This window comes from Eptatretus burgeri, chromosome 4, assembly GCF_056783735.1.
Source record: "Eptatretus burgeri isolate ZD-2024b chromosome 4, Ebu_testis_v1, whole genome shotgun sequence".
In the NCBI taxonomy this organism is placed as follows: domain Eukaryota; kingdom Metazoa; phylum Chordata; class Myxini; order Myxiniformes; family Myxinidae; genus Eptatretus; species Eptatretus burgeri.
In genome coordinates, this window is record NC_140964.1 from 39,968,860 (window position 1) to 39,986,101 (window position 17,242).

Below are 17,242 nucleotides of genomic sequence, written 5' to 3' on the forward strand. Positions count from 1 at the left end.
GGAATAATTATACGTCATTTATTCTGATAAAGTGAAAGTCCATTGTGTTCAATTGACTAGACCTCAGATGGCATTCCAAGACATCCCCGGAGTGGTTTCATTAAGTTGACGTTCATGGCGGGGCTCTACATATTTTCAAAGTTGTCATCCTCAAACCGATTCCTCACAGACAGCAGTATGGCAAGGTATGCTGTGATAGTGGTAGACATAAGGACCTTCGCAATGGTATCAAAGCTGATAATGTGATTGTACTCTACTGTCCGAAGTGTCACATTAGCGAACATCGCATCCAAAGGACAACAAACTCGTTCATGCAATGTTCTGCCTGCAAAGCACCGGTTCAACAGTTTCTAGTCATGCCACAAATCAAATCCAGATCAGACAGGTGAGAGACAGGTACGCTACCTCCGAGCCATCCTGACAAACTCGGTATTATAGTGTACATAGACATGATTTGATGAACGCACTCTGGGTGGGATAATGATGTTGATGAGGGAGACTTGATAAATAAAAGGAGGAAAGGTCAAACTGAAAAAAAGTAAATTTTATTTATATTTTGTATACAAGGTCAAGGCTTATGGAAGAGCAGGAACACTGAATGGGTCAAAATGCAACAGAACAAAGGGAACAGTAGAAAGAGGGGGGGGAGGACACAAACAGCATGGTTGAAGGATAAAATGGAGGGAAATCTGGGCAAATAATGGGTGTGGGGAGAAATGAGGTGCAGAGGAGAACACATGGGGTGGATGATGGATACAAAAGGAAACTCTCAGGAAGGAAAAACTGGAAATTTGAAAAGAGGTGGGCTTCAGGTTGAAGATTAACTGGGTAGAAAAGATCATGGTTTTGGATGGGGGGTGATATGAGATGGTGCTGAATCGCTGTCTTGAAGACCTGGAGGGAAAAAATGAGATTGTGAGAGACTTTGGAGGCCAGCTTTGAAATGTGGTTTCCCCAATAAAGATGATGGCTGAGAGTGAAAACCAGGAGTTTGAGTGACTGAACCTTCTCAAGAGGATTGTTAAGAAAGTAGAGAGGAGGGTTTGCCAGACGGTCATTTCGGAGAGAGATAGTGAAAGTGTGAGACTTGTCTGGATTAAAAGCCATATTCCAAGTGTTTGAGCAGCTTGTGATTATGTCAAGATCTGAACATAGAGAAGAGGCTGCAACCTGCCTGTCTGAAGGATGAGGGATGGCATAGCAGAGAGTGGAGTCATCAGTAAATATATAAAGAGGATTTTCCAGAGTCAGAGAGATCATTGATGAATATGAGGAATCGGATGGAGTCGAGAACACCACATTGGGGTAGTCTAGCCTTGACAGGGAGAGGAGGTGAAAGGATTCCGCAGAATGCCACATGTTGGCTCCGAAAGTGCAGGAAGTCAGAAAGGTATGTGTGGATTTGGCCTTAGATACTATAAGCAGAGTTTGGACAGTAAGGCAGGATCCCAGACTGTATCGAGGGAACAAGATATGTCCAGAGAGACGGCCCTGATCTCATGTCTGACATTGAGGGACTCCATCCATTGTTGGGCGAGTAGAAGTATGTCCAAGGTGAAGTGACCTGATCTGAATCCAACTTGGTAATCTGAGATGAGGTTGTTGGGAAAAAAGGAAAGATTGATTTCATATCAACTGTGATGATGGATTCCATGACCTTCCTGGTGATTGGAAGTAAGCTCACATGTCTGTAGTGAAGGGGATCCATTTTTTGCACGTTTTTATGTAATTCAGTGATGAGGGCAATAAGAGGGGGCAGGATGTGGAGGCAGCTGAGAGGGTGTGAGGGCGATTGGGCAGCTGAGAGGGGGTGGGATGAGGGGGAAGCTGAGGGAGGACAGGATGGGGGGAAAACTGAGAGGGCGGTGAGGGGAAACCTGAGAGGGTCGGGATGGCGGGAAGCTGAGAGGTGGAAGCTTGGAGAGAGTGGGGTGAAGGGGAATGCAGAAAGAGGGGACATGGAGTGGAGGGATGCTGAAGAGGGGGACACATCTGAGATGCGGGGGAGCATACTGACATGGAGGGGTCTGACACTGCAAAACAACATGAAGGGGATTTTGTTTGCTATGCGCCGACAACCTCTGCAAACTGTACTTGTCAAGATTCCCATATTTAACATTCTGAGATAAAGATCATGGGATAGGTGGAAGGAATTTTTGTTGACGGCACGACAAAAGTTTGTGATGCAGGAATGGGAGGAGGGTTGATGGATCACGCACATAGGTGAGACAGGTTTAAAAAATTTGGAAGAAGAAGAAGAAGAAGAAGAAGAAGAAGAAGAAGAAGAAGAAGAAGAAGAAGAAGAAGAAGAAGAAGAAGAAGAAGAAGAAGAAGAAGAAGAAGAAGAAGAAGAAGAAGAAGAAGAAGAAGAAGAAGAAGAAGAAGAAGAAGAAGAAGAAGAAGAAGAAGAAGAAGAAGAAGAAGAAGAAGAAGAAGAAGAAGAAGAAGAAGAAGAAGAAGAAGAAGAAGAAGAAGAAGAAGAAGAAGAAGAAGAAGAAGAAGAAGAAGAAGAAGAAGAAGAAGAAGAAGAAGAAGAAGAAGAAGAAGAAGAAGAAGAAGAAGAAGAAGAAGAAGAAGAAGAAGAAGAAGAAGAAGAAGAAGAAGAAGAAGAAGAAGAAGAAGAAGAAGAAGAAGAAGAAGAAGAAGAAGAAGAAGAAGAAGAAGAAGAAGAAGAAGAAGAAGAAGAAGAAGAAGAAGAAGAAGAAGAAGAAGAAGAAGAAGAAGAAGAAGAAGAAGAAGAAGAAGAAGAAAAAGAAGAAGAAGAAGAAGAAGAAGAAGAAGAAGAAGAAGAAGAAGAAGAAGAAGAAGAAGAAGAAGAAGAAGAATAGTGAATAATAACACGTGGGGTACTCAATACAGAGAAATATGGAAAATGAAACGATTTAACGTTTAAAAATTTTTTTAAAGGAATAAGGAAGAAGCGTTTCTTTCAATGAAGATTCAGTTCTGAGATGTTGAGAAAAGGGACAGGTAAAGAAAGTATAAGGCAGAATGAGATCATGCTTTGGAGTGAAAAAGAGTTTTTTGGGTTTTTATTTTATTTTTTTGAAACGAGGAGGGGGGATCGGATAACATTGAAGAGGCAGAAGGCCAACATTTTGGGAAAGAAAAAAAATTGGAGTCGAGGAAAGGAAGAATCAAAGTACCATCAATTTCCTGACCAGAGTATAATGCTGAAAAACCTGAACATGGATAAATATTTCCACAAACCACGATGATATTTTATTTTCACACAACCATAATGATATTCAAAATCCGCTGTGACTCAGAATACAGAAAACTGTACTAGCAGGGTTGGAGCAACCTGGAGCACAACCTCCAGTAAAATATGTGTTTTGTCTGCAGTTCCTTTGTCATGCAGCCACCTGCCTTAAGGCCCAGTCACACCTTGACGTTTTAGCCAATATATGCCGATTTTTGAAAATTTTTTCTAAAACGCTGGCACACGTTGAATACGTTATGGGTAAGTTTTGATAACATTGAGAGCACGCTGAAAAACACTGCCATACGTCGTTGTACGCTGGCTTTAAACGTTGTACTTTTTGGTTGTCCTCAAATTTTTGCATGCTTGAAATTTCACGACGTATGCTGGCGTATGACTCACATGTTCCGCTACGCCTGCCACAAGTTGTATGCACGGTCTGCGATCGTTGACAGACGTCAACACATGCTACTTGTAAGTTAATCATAAGTTGAGACATGCCGCGGTAATGTTTAGCGTACCCGAAACTTATTTCTAACCTATGATTAACATGTTGTTGGCACGTTACGCGATCATTGCCACACATCGACAGACGTTACTTTTAAGTTACTCATAGGCTGAAAGACATCGGTATAATGGATCGTCCTTGCGTCAGCGTCCACGGCCACGGCCAGGACACTTATTTGCAGCATTCTTCAAACTTTTCTTCGGCATGACGAGGATGTTCACACTTCGATGTCTAGCTTGGCTATGATTCCAATTGTCCGTCGGCAGCGTCTATTTAAAATAGTTTGAGCGTTTTAACACGTTCAGAAGAAACGCTTCAAATTTCCAAACCCCAGCGTCAAAAAACAAAGGCGAGTGACAGCAATTTAAATCGTTCATTGTAAACAATGAAAATAGCTGAGTGGTACCATTTAAAAGTCGTTGAGTGTAAAAAAATCCAATTGTTGAGTGCAAGCGTCTACTTTCAATAGTGGAGTTTGAGCGATTTAGCACGTTCAATAGAAACGATTAAAATTTCCGAGCGCCAGCGTCAAAAAACAAAGGCGAGTGACAGCAATTTAAATCGTTCATTGTAAACAATGAAAATAGCTGAGTGGTACTGTTTAAAAGTCGTTGAGTGTAAAGAAAAATCCAATTGTTGGGTGCAAGCGTCTACTTTCAATAGTGGAGATGCAGCCATTTAAATCGTTGAGTGGCAGCCTATGAATAGCAAACCCCATGTCACCGGCAAAGATAAACTGCCGCACGATATGGATAAGTTAGGCTATCGTTGGGCATAGTTTGTGAACGCCGGCAACACGATAATTATTCGTTGGTATACCGTATCTATAAGTTATCGAAGCACTCTATGCACATTATTAGTTCATTGTGCATTTGTCCAACCCGTTATGAATAGACCTGCATCGTAAAAACAAGCTGTAGCTCATTGTTGAAAAAGCCCCATAAAAAATTAGCCGCGAAGAACTTTGAACAAGGGTGCAAAGATGTCTCCTACCCGTGGACACGCGGACGCAAGGAGGATCCATCATAACCCACACCCTCCCCCTCACACTCACCTACTACTGCCAACATGAACAAACTACTACTAATACTAATACTGATACTGATACTGATGACATGGACATCGACTCAAAAAAGGACTCGAAAACACTGTTGGGTTCCCCTTTTATAAACACCATTTTTATATTCCAATTCCCAAAATCGCTGGGAACACGTCTTTATATGGCAGTTGTAAGTTAGAAAAACGTTCATTTATTTTTTTTGTCGACCGGAAGATGTCATTGGAATACGTCTACATACGTCAATGTGTGTTGAGACTACGTAAAGAATTGGTTCAAAGCACGTCAAACATAAGTTAGAAATAAGTTTCGCGTAAAAAAGACATTACCGCGACGTGTTTCGACTTATGAGTAGCTTATAAGTAGCCTTTGTGGACGTGTGTAAGCATCCGCATATCGTGTGTAAAACCTATCCCCATCGCATGCGGAACGCGTGTCATACGCCAAGTACGTCGTAAAATTTTGAACATGTTTAAAATTTCTTGACGTACTCTACTTACTACGACGTATGATAGCGTACTTTAGCGTTCTACTCACGTATACCAAACTTACTCATACCGTATTTGACGTGCCCCAACGTTTTAGACACATTTTTCTTAGGTCGGCATATGCTGGCAAGATCGCCAAGGTGTGACTGCGATGTTGACACTTCCATTTCTACGGCAGTTATGATTCGAATCGTTGTGCGTCAGCCTTTTAATAGGCTACGTCACGACATCGTCGGCGATGCGTGCAACGCGCTATGCCTAAGTTAGACTATCGTTGGGCATAGGTTGTGTCGGCCGACAACAGGTTCAGCATTCGTTGGTATAAGTTATCTATAACACAACGAAACGTTCTGTGTCCGCTACTAATGCGTTATACATAAGACCAAGTCGCGATGAATATGTCCGAATCTTTAAAAAAAAAACATCAAAAGTTCAACGTTAGCCAGCGTTTTACATACATTTTAATACGTTGCCATCGCTGGCTAAAACATCAAGGTGTGACTGGGCCTTTAGTGACATCATAATCAAGGAAAGGCATGTGCACATTACTTTCCACATCATATTATGGATGAATAGAGTTGACACACAAATTTAATTTCATGTTATCCAGTTGTAGTTCTAATGAAAAATCAAATCATGGGCTGTGTGAATATCAACATTAAAAAACACTAGTACGTGCCCGTAAAAAAAAAAAAAAAATATATATATATATATATATATATATATATATATATATATATATATATATATATATATATATATTTAAAAAAACTTTCAAACCGCGAGCAAGAAACACCAACCACACAGGTCGTTTCTTCACTCTCGCGTGCCCGTACGTGCGTGGCCCGGAAGTTCGCATATCGCAGTTACGACGATTCGCAATTTAGTATTAATGGCCAATTATTCAATTAGCGCCAACGTATTTTGCCTTTTGCAATGTTGTCGCAAGGAAAAACACAAAGAGAAGAGAAGAGAGAAAAAAAAAATTACTTCCTCGTTCAGAGCATACCAGGTCACGCTGATGTTACCGAAATTTATGCACTGTCTAATATGAAAACGATCATAACTTGGGGCATTGTGTTTATCTATAAATGCGCATAAGAAATCGATAAATTATTAGAATACACGAAGTCATCACTCTCCGGAAGTCCGTACGTTGTAACCCGTAATGGGGAACGCGGCTGAGGTCCCTTCCCCATCGGCCACGCCCATGCAGCAACGTGTCTTGTAATTGGTTTGGTAAATAAATGGCCATAACTTGGGAATCACTTGTCCGATTAATATCAAACCTTGAAAAGGCACATCCTCAGGTCCCCAGAAATATACCTGGCAAGTTTCAATTAGATTGGACCAGTGGTTGTCGAGAAACAGCGGTCACACACACACACACACACACACACACACACACACACACACACACACACACACACACACACACACACACACACACACACACACACACACACACACACACACACAGCTGGAATTATAGATAGATTATTGAATAATTAATTAATTAATTACAATTATCAATATTCCAGTTGTTTTACAAAATGTAATGCTTGACTTTTGTAAAAACATTTTTTTCAAAAAAAAAAAATATATATATATATCTCACACACACACACACACACACACACACACACACACACACACACACACACACACACACACACACACACACACACACACACACACACACACACACACACACACACACACACACACACACCGTTTATTCCAAACCATCTGCATCAATACTACCCCTCCTCCTCTCAGCCCTGGTGCAATGAATCCCGTAAAGAAGCGGTTGCGATTAAGCACCTTTTTTCTCAACATGGAATGCTGACCTGACTGAGGGCAACTTTAGCTCACTCCATCAGGCTCACAAGTGTGTCCATCCTTCAGCAAGCCAGAAAACATCATCTTGCTAATCTGAAGGCTAAAGCCTCCAACCAGTGTTCATCCTCAAAATATTGGTGGCACATTATGAAATCTGCCTCTGGTGTATGCTCCACCTCCACCCCCTTGCTCACTTCAAATGGCCTCACCTCAGACTCCAATCGAGACAGAATATCTCAAGGCATTTTTAGCCTTCGAGTCTTGTGTGCCCAACCCATCCCACTTACACTCCACATTAACCATTCTCTCATATCCACTGCCTTCTTGATGCCGTTTCTTTCACATCTGAGAATGTAGAGAACATTCTATCCAGCCTGGAATATTAATTGGTGACAAGCCCAGATGGCAACAGCGCCCCTATTCTCAAATCCTGCTGTGTTGCTCCTGCTTTTCCTTTGTCTGCTCCCATCTGCCTGTCCTTCTCCTTTGACCACCTCCCATCTGCCTGGGAGTTCAACAGCATCACTCCGATTCACAAGAAGAGTGCAAATTGAGATCCTCTCAACGTTGCATAATAATAAGCTTACCTATCCCTGACCGTCAGTTTTGATTCTTTCCCGGTCACGTCAGTAACTCATGCCATGCTGCTGCTTCTTCCTCAGCAATGGTCAGATGTACTAAATTTTAAGTAAGAGGTCCTAGCCAAATCTGTGAACATTCTGTATATTGGGCATTTGACATGGTCTGGCATCCGGCACTTTTTATCAAGCTTGCTGCCTGTGACATACGTGGACACCGTCGTACATGGCTTTCTGACGTACTCCATTTGTGCACTCTATGTATTGCTATCATTGGAACCATCTACTCTTCTGCCTCGGTTGAGGTTGCAGTGCCTCAACGCAAGGTATTGGGCACAGTCTTGTTCCTCATGTACATTGATGTCTGCAATGCTCTGCCAAACCCTCTCTTCCTTTTTGCAGATGACTCTACATTGTGTTGTATAGCACCCCCATCACATTGGCAGGCAGGTGGTAGCCGCTGATATAGAATTGATTCAATGATGGCCTGGTAAATGGAAAATGGGTTTCAATCCTGGCAATTCTCCCAGTCTCACCCTGTCGCTTAGAACTATAATCAAATTAATCTAACTATCTAGTTCCTGGTCAGCCACGACAAGAGGGTCAGCCATGACAAGAGGGTCAGCCACGACAAGAGGGTCAGCCACGACAAGAGGTTCAGCCTCTTGAACTTCTCATGGGCCGACTACATGAAGAGCAAAACCGACCTCCAAAGCCAGCCACAGTCGTCTGTCATTGCAAGCGATACCTTGGAAAATCAGAACTACTCACAGCCTACAAGGACATTTGTCCAGAGCCCAATGGAGTATTGCAGCTCTCCCCGATGGGCTCGGGCCTCATATCACATTGGTTTCTTCTGGATTCTGTAGAATCTAAAGCTCTCAACATAATTGGCATCTCTTGCGATGAGGCGGAAGAAGAAGGTTTGTTGCTGTCACATCGCAGACAGGTCCAGTGGCCTCTCCATTTTTTACCACCTCTCCTCGAGTGTAGCTCCCAGTGCTCTCTCAGAAATATGACACTCCTGAGCTCATCCAGGCCGCATGCATTCCTCAATAAACCCGTCCTGATTAAGCTCCAGAATTCAGGTTTACCACCAACCTCCACTCTTTTAATGCCCATGTCTGCCGTATGTGGAACAGCCCTTGGCGGGTAATTAGATTCCATCTTCTCTTCAGGGCTTCACTAAAGTGGTGCACCACCATCTCATGACATCCCACATTTCTACCAGTGATTATATTTTTACCTCCATGAACCCAATCTAACCCAATCCTCTTACTTGCAAGTTACTGTGCTTCCTCCCCTTCTAAATGTTTTCCCGATGATACTGCTTCCCCGATGTCTATCTGTTCTTTTCCTTGGTTGTTGTGTCCAGCAATGCCTCCACTATCATTATGTTCCCATACTACCTTGTCTCTTTGCTCTTCCATGGACCTAGATTTTATATACAAAAAAACCCAAAACCAAAACGGCATGAGCATCAGGTAGATGCTAAATATTAGGTTGATATTAATACAGCGAGGCCCGTGTAGTCGCTACGTTAGAATATCATTCTGCAACCAGTGACCCGCTAGAGTGAAGTTAACCTGTTCTTATGTCTGCCGTGAGAGCACAGTTGACATATGCATTCGGTAGGTAAGAGCAATTCACTTGTGTCCTCTGTGAATCAGTTGAGGCACCAGGTGGGGTAAGCAGAGGGGTGAACTTTGCATGGGTCAGCAGTCCGTAGTTGGGCTGATAACCCCCCCCCCACCGCATCCCACTCTCCAGTTAATAGGTGTCCGGCTCGGCACTGGAAATTTTAAGGACCCCTGAGGGCACGCTGCCAATGGCACACTGCAATGCATTTCATCATTGGTACAGGTGGTGCTCGTGATGACACTGCGTCTTAATGGCGCCACCAAGGTGGGTAACATGCCATCTCAAGCCGGTGCCGCACCATGAGCAAAGAACATTCGGAGGCGTGAGGCGTGAGGCGTGGCCGTGAGGGAGGGGATAAAGGAGTTTGTACGCATGCTATTCAATCTCTTCTCGTTTGGGCTTCGATTTTCTCCACTCTCAGCATGCAGCCAGCCTGCTATTCTCCCTGACCACCATACAAGCTCATTATTGCCGCTCTGCTCTCCGCTCTCTTTGCCCCACTGAACACTTCACCTCTCTGCCGGGCTGTGGGCTGGTCTGGGCCACTCACTACTTCATGCTGTAGGCTGGAGACCTGTGCTCACGGTGTGGCTATTTTGATCCCCAGTATTGGTTTTGAAAGACCTCGCATGGCCCCTCATTGTGCCAGAATGATTGTGTGCTCATGGTGCCTTCAAGTGCATTATCTTGTATTAAGTCCTTTCATTATACAGTACTGGGTGTATTTTTATTTATGTTTTCCCTGTATTTGTGTATGTCTATCTATCATCTTGGAATTTCCCGTATTTGCTGTGTCCCTCCTTTCAATAAACCTGTTATTCCACAAAAACACGTCATGTTGTGACCCACCATTGCCATCCTCGCGCAGCGTGCAAACCATTTTGATTTTTGATAAATCCCCATAACAGGTAAAATTGGTAATGTTTGCTTAAGAGACCGGCATGATTAGCATAAATGACTGGAGAACTTGGGGGGAAAACAAACTAACTGCTCAGTGTGGTCCCATTTGAGTTCGGCCATTTGAGAAGCAATAGCTTTGGTGTGGCAGATCAGTGTCAGCATGGCTCGTCGATGCGACAATATATTTTACTGTGGTGTTCAAGGGTTGATATGGTCTTGGCTGCTATCCACTGCAAATAGCACTCCTTACGAGATGTGCCATTCATCATGACCAGATGAGCCAGGGTCTGTGATGACCTGGGATGAGTAATGATGCAAAGCAACAGGCATCCATTTGGAATTTGGCTGACGCAGTAAAAGCCTACTTTTGTTTTACAAATTAATTATAATCTTTATGGAGCAGACAAAATTGTGTTTGCTCAACATCTCTTGCAAGGGAAGACAACCTAACAAGCTAACCGTAACCCTAACCCTAATTGTCTGACTGATGGAACAGCCTGAGATAATTTTGAGTTAAACCCCACTCTTTTGGGGACAAAAGGCAGACGAGACAATTCAGAAACTGATGACCAAAAGACCTTCTACCAGTACACTTGGAAGAACTCAATATTGGGTTTCTTTAAAAAGCCTTGATCACTCATCAGCCTGAAGAAAACTACATGTCACTGAGTAGGATCAGCAAATTAACAATTAATATAAATATATTTTTTAATGAATCTGGAATTGCTTTCCATGAATCTTACTGGTTTTGCAATTCCATTTTAATGGCTCACTATGTGGTCAAAACATCAAAGAACATTTTCAGCCATAACAAAAGAACACAAGAGGAACACGGAACACATCAGATGCTTCTTTGACTTTGTGTAGCTAGTACAGTATATCATGAAAGGAACTGGGCTTGCATTATTACCTCCGCCACCGAAGGAGAAGGAGGTTATGTTTTCACCCCTTTCTGTCTGTTTGTTTGTGTGCAGGATATCTCAAAAAGTTGTGGACGGATATGGAAGAAATTTGGTTGTCAGGTTAGGTGTTTGACAACAACGAACTGATTAGATTTTGGTGAAGATCCGCATCCGGATACTATAATTTTTTCAGTGATTCATCACCACTGAGAGATAGGGCCAAAAACGATATATAGCACGATAGCTCAAAAAGTTGTTGATGGATTTGGACGAAACTTGGTGGACACGTTGGGTGTGTGGCATGGTTAGCATTGATTCAATTTTGGTGAAGATCCGAATCCAGATCTTGATACGAGAATTATTTAATTTTTTAAGTGATTCTTCACCATTGAGAGATCGGGCCAAAAACAATATAGTACTGTATAGCATGATATTTCAAAAATGTAATGGGCCCGATATGTTCTCGTGGATCAGGCATTACGTGGCAGAGGTATACGCTCTGTTGAGTGCCCTTCTAGTTTGTTGCATGTGATCATTAAAATGAAGTCAAAATTTTTCCAAATTTGTTGCATGAAACATATGCTTTGTGTCTTGTAGGAAGTATATGCCGTCTCACAAAATATAAGCCATCTAAGATATGTTGGACATGTTCTAGTTCACACGAAATCCTGGTGTTGGCTTAGGCTTCGTGGTTAGGGTGGCAGGCTTGGGATCTTTGGGTCCTGAGTTCGAGCCCTGTAATTCCATTGAATTAACACCAGGTGGGGTTGACTCAGCCTGTCCTCCCTCTGAGGTTGACAAAATGAGTACCAGTGTACTGGTATCAGGGCACAGCATCAGCGACATAGTCGTGCCCCAACAAAATGATAGCGACTTGGCAGCTAAGCTGCCATACGCAAGAAGAAGACGTTCACATTATCTGTGTCATTGGCTAGTGGTGAAAGGGACAAGCGGTGGAGCTCAAATATTGGCTAATGGTGAAAGGAGCAAGAGGCAGAGCTCAAATGCCAGAGATATCAAGGGTGTTGGGGGAAGAAAAGGCTTTGTAAAGCCTTCCAATGTATGCAGGCTGTCTTATACAAAGCAGAAGTGATACACAACCCCAAGAAGAGACATACGAGATAGTACATAATGTACATCCACCTTTATATGACTCAGTGCAGGCTGGGAAATGTTTTTTGAACTCTGGTTGCCTGCCAGGCAAAACGTAATCAATCAACAGTTTGCCATGAATCAGTGATGAAATCAGTACCGTGCATGTACTGCAGGGCCTTACCAAAAAAGTATAATGAAGCTACTGCTTGAACATAATGTGTTTGCTGGCATTTACACATGCATACAGAATGGCAGACTTCTTTTATAAGGACATATAAGGAGTCTTCGACATGGGAAGAGATCATTTCACTGACTACAGCTGTATTGTAGCCACGCACCATAAAATGTTATCTATTTACAAACTCGAGCAGTCTAGGCAAGAATCCACACTGTGGAGCTTTGATGCAACCAGCCCATATCTTTGGAAAACACTGAATGCATATCGGTCATCACAGGGAAATATAAACGTAAGATAAAAAGGAAACAAGGCAAATAGCAGAATTAGCTAATTATATCAGCCTCACCTGTTCCCAGAGGGATGAGAGACTGAGAGAGGGTATTGTAGTGTGGTTGGTTGTTATCTCCATATGCAGGTTTCAGAAGGTGGAACAGAGTCTTCCCAGGTCTCAAAGTATCCACCTCCTTTTCGGTAATGAGTGGGATGGGGGGGGGGGTCACAATTCATGGACCAATTTGTGAGGTTTTGTTGTTCTCAGAGTTTTGTTCTGAGGGCTCTTTTCAGGATCGGCACTGAGCCCCCATCAGCTTCCAACTGCAGTTTTTTTGTAGAAATGTTCCCAGAGATGGTTTTTAAGATCACTGCAAAGTTCTTCTTCATCATTCCCGGTGCTACAATTATCACAGGTACAATTTCAACACTTCAGATTCCAGGATCTTTTCATTTCTTTTTGGAACATTGATATTTGGTCATTTTCTTGTTTTTTGTCGATGTGCCAGTAGATTACTGCACATACCTTGTTATGCCTTTGTGTGTACAGCTGTTCAGAGATGAGTTTTTTTACATCCCGGTAGGAGGTGGCTCGTGCTTTCTGTTTCTACCTTGCAGAATCTACAATTGTCTGATTTCACTCTTTCCTGCCATTTTCTTAAAGCCATTAGTGTAGTGTCATTGGTCTTGGGCATTTATTATGATTCATTCTCCATCCCAATTGAGCTGACCTCTTCTTAGCAATTCCAATGAGCTTTCTTTATCTATGCCCAATCTGTCCAACTCTTCTTTTTTTTTCTAATTATATCTTCCCGCTCTTTTGTAGTTCTCCCAGTTGTTGGTGTGTATCTGTTGATGTTTTGCTTTATTTTTTGTTTTTCGTCTCTTTTGCTATCATTGTGGCTGTATTCAATGCTGCTTCGGTTTTATGCGTGACAGCTTCCATTTGCACCTATCTTTGGAATTTTTTTTGCTCGGTGGTTTAGAGATACCTTCTCTGGTTTGCTGTCTTCATGTTTCCATACAAATTGAATTCTGTAGTCTGTTGAACTTTTCACATATTCAGCCAGTCCGACAGTTGACATTCTCTGCACTTTGTTGAGTTCCATCAGGCCGCAACCTCCTTTTCTTCTCGGCAGGTACATTCTGGGGTGCACTGATTTTTGTACATTTTGTCGATTGTTATGTGTCAACCTCAAGGCACCGAAGCATGCAAACTTATCCTGTGCATTGACAAGCTCCAGATATGACCTTCCCTCACTGACAGGGATGACCGGGGAGGTCGGTTATAACGTGCCGTCCACAGCCCACCCACAGGTCTTGCACCAGTCCATGTCCACGGCAGTTTACAGTACAGAAAGCTGCAGGAATGCAGCTTTTTGGGTGAACTGAGAAATTCCTCCAACTCTTTTTATGTGCAAAGGCGCATCCGTTTCTCGCAGTTATGTTTACAACTATTTTCGGCTTCTTTTCGAAGCTTTGTGAGCCATTTTAGGTAACAATCTTTATCTCGTACACAATATGTACTTTATGTCACCCCGAATATGCCAATTAATGTCACCCCGAACATGCCAATTAATGTCACCCCGAACATGCCAATTAATGTCACCCCGAACATGCCAAGCAAAAATTCAACATTTCGTTTATAAAGGTTTCTTCAACAGTGTCATTGGGGCGCTTGCTTGGAGCGCTCTTCAACTCCAGCGCCCTGGAGCGCCCATTACATATTCTTACGTAATGGAGCGCCCATTACATATTCTTCAACACTAAGGTAGCCTGGTGTTGGCATAACAGTTAAGTTGGCCGGTTTAAGATCTTATGGTCCAGAGTGTGAGCCCCTGTCAAGCCGTTAACGTAACACCAGGTGGGTTGACTCAGCCGTCATCCTTCTGTGAGGACAGCAAAATGAGTACCAGCTTACTGGGTAGAATGAGCCATTTGAGTATTCTGTGTCGGAGCAGTGACCTATCCAGGATTGTGCCCCCGAGCCAATGGAAATCTGCTTCGGCAGCCCTATGCATCTGAAGACGTGAAAGCAGTGCTTCTTTTTTCGTCTTCTTCTTTCCATCATTGCGATCTTCAGGTCTTGAATTTCCACTGCGTTTATTGACAACAATATTGAGATTGCATTTTAGTACATCATGAGTTTTCGAATGTGTCCTTCAAAGGAGTTTGATTAGATTGGAGATCGAAATTATAAATACAATGACAACCACTCTTTTCATCCCATAGTGCTATGTCAGACAGATCTTAAGGATTAAAAAAATCCTGATTACTGCTTCTATCGTAAGCCCACCAAAACTGATCAGATCTCAAGGAGTACAGAGGAGAATGTAGATTACACTTTTCAAAGACCTTGAATTTGTATTTTATGGGTTATTGTGGAAGAATTAACATGTCCTGCCATAATAACAGCACTCACAGCCCATTACATATTTATAATAATAAATGTCAGTGTGTGTCTATACGTATGTCCATCCATCAGTACGTCCGTCCGTCCGTCCGTCCGTCCCCCCCATAACTGCAAAACCATGAAACCTAACAGCCCCAAGCTTTGCATGCATACTAAGGGAATTGCAAAGTGGTGCATGAATGAAAATTGGGTGTTTGGGTTAATTTAAACACCCCTCTTGAAGATAATTTAGTGGGTGCTCATCATGAAAAACCAAAATAAGCCTTTCCAAGATGACAGCACGCCATTTTGGTCAGCCCTCTATCAGCTCGAGAGAGTCATAAGCCACCATTTTTTTTTTTTTGGAACTGCTCGGCAATGCCTTGGCTTGGAACAGGCCACAATCATTTCGGAATGATGAATTTTTTTCCACTTTCCTCATTTATATCATCGAATACCTGCTCATCATACCGACGAATCGCTGGATACATTGCAATGCTTATAAGCGCCTGGAGAAGCCAGCGTTTGTGGCTTTATTTAATTTCCGCACATGCCATAAGCTCTATAATCTCTTAAACTAAGCTGAACTACAAAATTTAAGTTACAGAAATGAACTTAACAGCAGTTCCGACTGCAAAGAAAAATGTTTATTTGTCTAATGCAGACAGTTTCACATTTTGGGCATCTCATGGAGGTGCTTTTTATGATGGATCGGCGATCACAAATCACTTGCCAAGCGTACCATCCGTTCCTTATCAACTATTTCGTTAGAGTGCTTAAGCCACTTGGCGAGAGCTCTACAATATTCGCACTGTCACTGAATACTGTATAATCGATTGACTTGAACAAAGTTCAGGGGTTACTCGCCTGTGTTGGCCCCGTATTGGTCTGCGGTGTGTCGAATGGTGGCTGGTTCGCTGAAAATGAGCAATTTTATTCTACACCCTGTTTCCCCTTTTTGTACTATCTTCTTTCTTTATAGGACCCATCACTTCGGCATGGATAAATACATATAAAAATTCAACATTTCGTTTATAAAGGTTTCTTTAACAGTGTCATTGGGGCGCTTGCTTGGAGCGCTCTTCAAGCTGAGATTTCTTCAAGCTTCCATGGTGATAACGTGGCGTGGACATCTCCGGCATTAAGAAGGCAAAATAAATTAGATGATTACAATGAGTAAAAAACGTTTTCAGTTACAACTTAGCAGTGAATCGCCACATCACAGCAGGATAGCCCGAGGTACACATGCTCACTCTAAGCTGTCCTGCGTGGGTTTGAATCCCGACCCAGCTATAAACTGTCATCCCAGTGTTTCACAGGCAGGGTGATTCATGAATGTGTGTGCAGTCTTTGAGATGGACATTAAACTGTCCGTCACATCTGCTGGAATCCCTCACCCCTCTCCTCACTCTTCCCTCCCCTCTATCCCCCTCCCCTCCCTCCCTCTCTCACTCTATACCACCACTCTCCCACCCCTATCCCACCGTTCTCTCTCGTTCGTGTTTTTTTTTTTTTTTTTTCTCTCTCTCTCTCTCTCTCTCTCTCTCTCTCTCTCTCTCTCTCTCTCTCTCTCTCTCTCTCTCTCTCTCTCTCTCTCTCTCTCTCTCTCTCTCTGTGTCTCTCTCTCTCTCTCTCTCTCTCTCTCTCTCTCTCTCTCTCTCTCTCTTTCTCTCGTTCGTTCGTTCTCTCTCTCTTTCTCTCTCTCGTTCGTTCGTTCTCTCTCTTTCTCTCTCTCGTTCGTTCGTTCTCTCTCTCTTTCTCTCGTTCGTTCTCTCTCTCTTTCTCTCGTTCGTTCGTTCTCTCTCTTTCTCTCGTTCGTTCGTTCTCTCTCTCTTTCTCTCGTTCGTTCGTTCTCTCTCTCTTTCTCTCGTTCGTTCGTTCTCTCTCTCTTTCTCTCGTTCGTTCGTTCTCTCTCTTTCTCTCGTTCGTTCGTTCTCTCTCTCTTTCTCTCGTTCGTTCGTTCTCTCTCTCTCTTTCTCTCGTTCGTTCGTTCTCTCTCTCTCTCTCTCTCTCTCTCTCTCTCTCTCTCTCTCTCTCTCTCTCTCTCTCTCTCTCTCTCTCTCTCTCTCTCTCTCTCTCTCTCTCTCTCTCTCTCTCTCTCTCTCTCTCTCTCTCTCTCTCTCTCTCTCTCTCTCTCTCTCTCTCTCTCTCTCTCTCTCTCTCTCTCTCTCTCTCTCTCTCTCTCTCTC

At 42.9% G+C, this 17,242-nt stretch overlaps 1 protein-coding gene across 10 annotated transcripts in view; it reads right to left on the reverse strand.

Annotated features, from left to right (window-relative positions):
- Positions 1 to 17,242, reverse strand: part of LOC147027856 (uncharacterized) — a 143,590-nt gene that overhangs the window by 97,500 nt on the left and 28,848 nt on the right. Inside the window, exon 1 of one of the 10 annotated variants that reach the window (XM_085877545.1) lies at positions 12,738 to 12,755. The exons of the other annotated variants lie outside the window; for them this stretch is intronic. The gene's annotated coding sequence lies outside the window, so the exon portion shown is untranslated. Of the gene's footprint in view, positions 1 to 12,737; positions 12,756 to 17,242 lie in introns of those variants that run through there. 10 annotated transcript variants of the gene reach the window in all.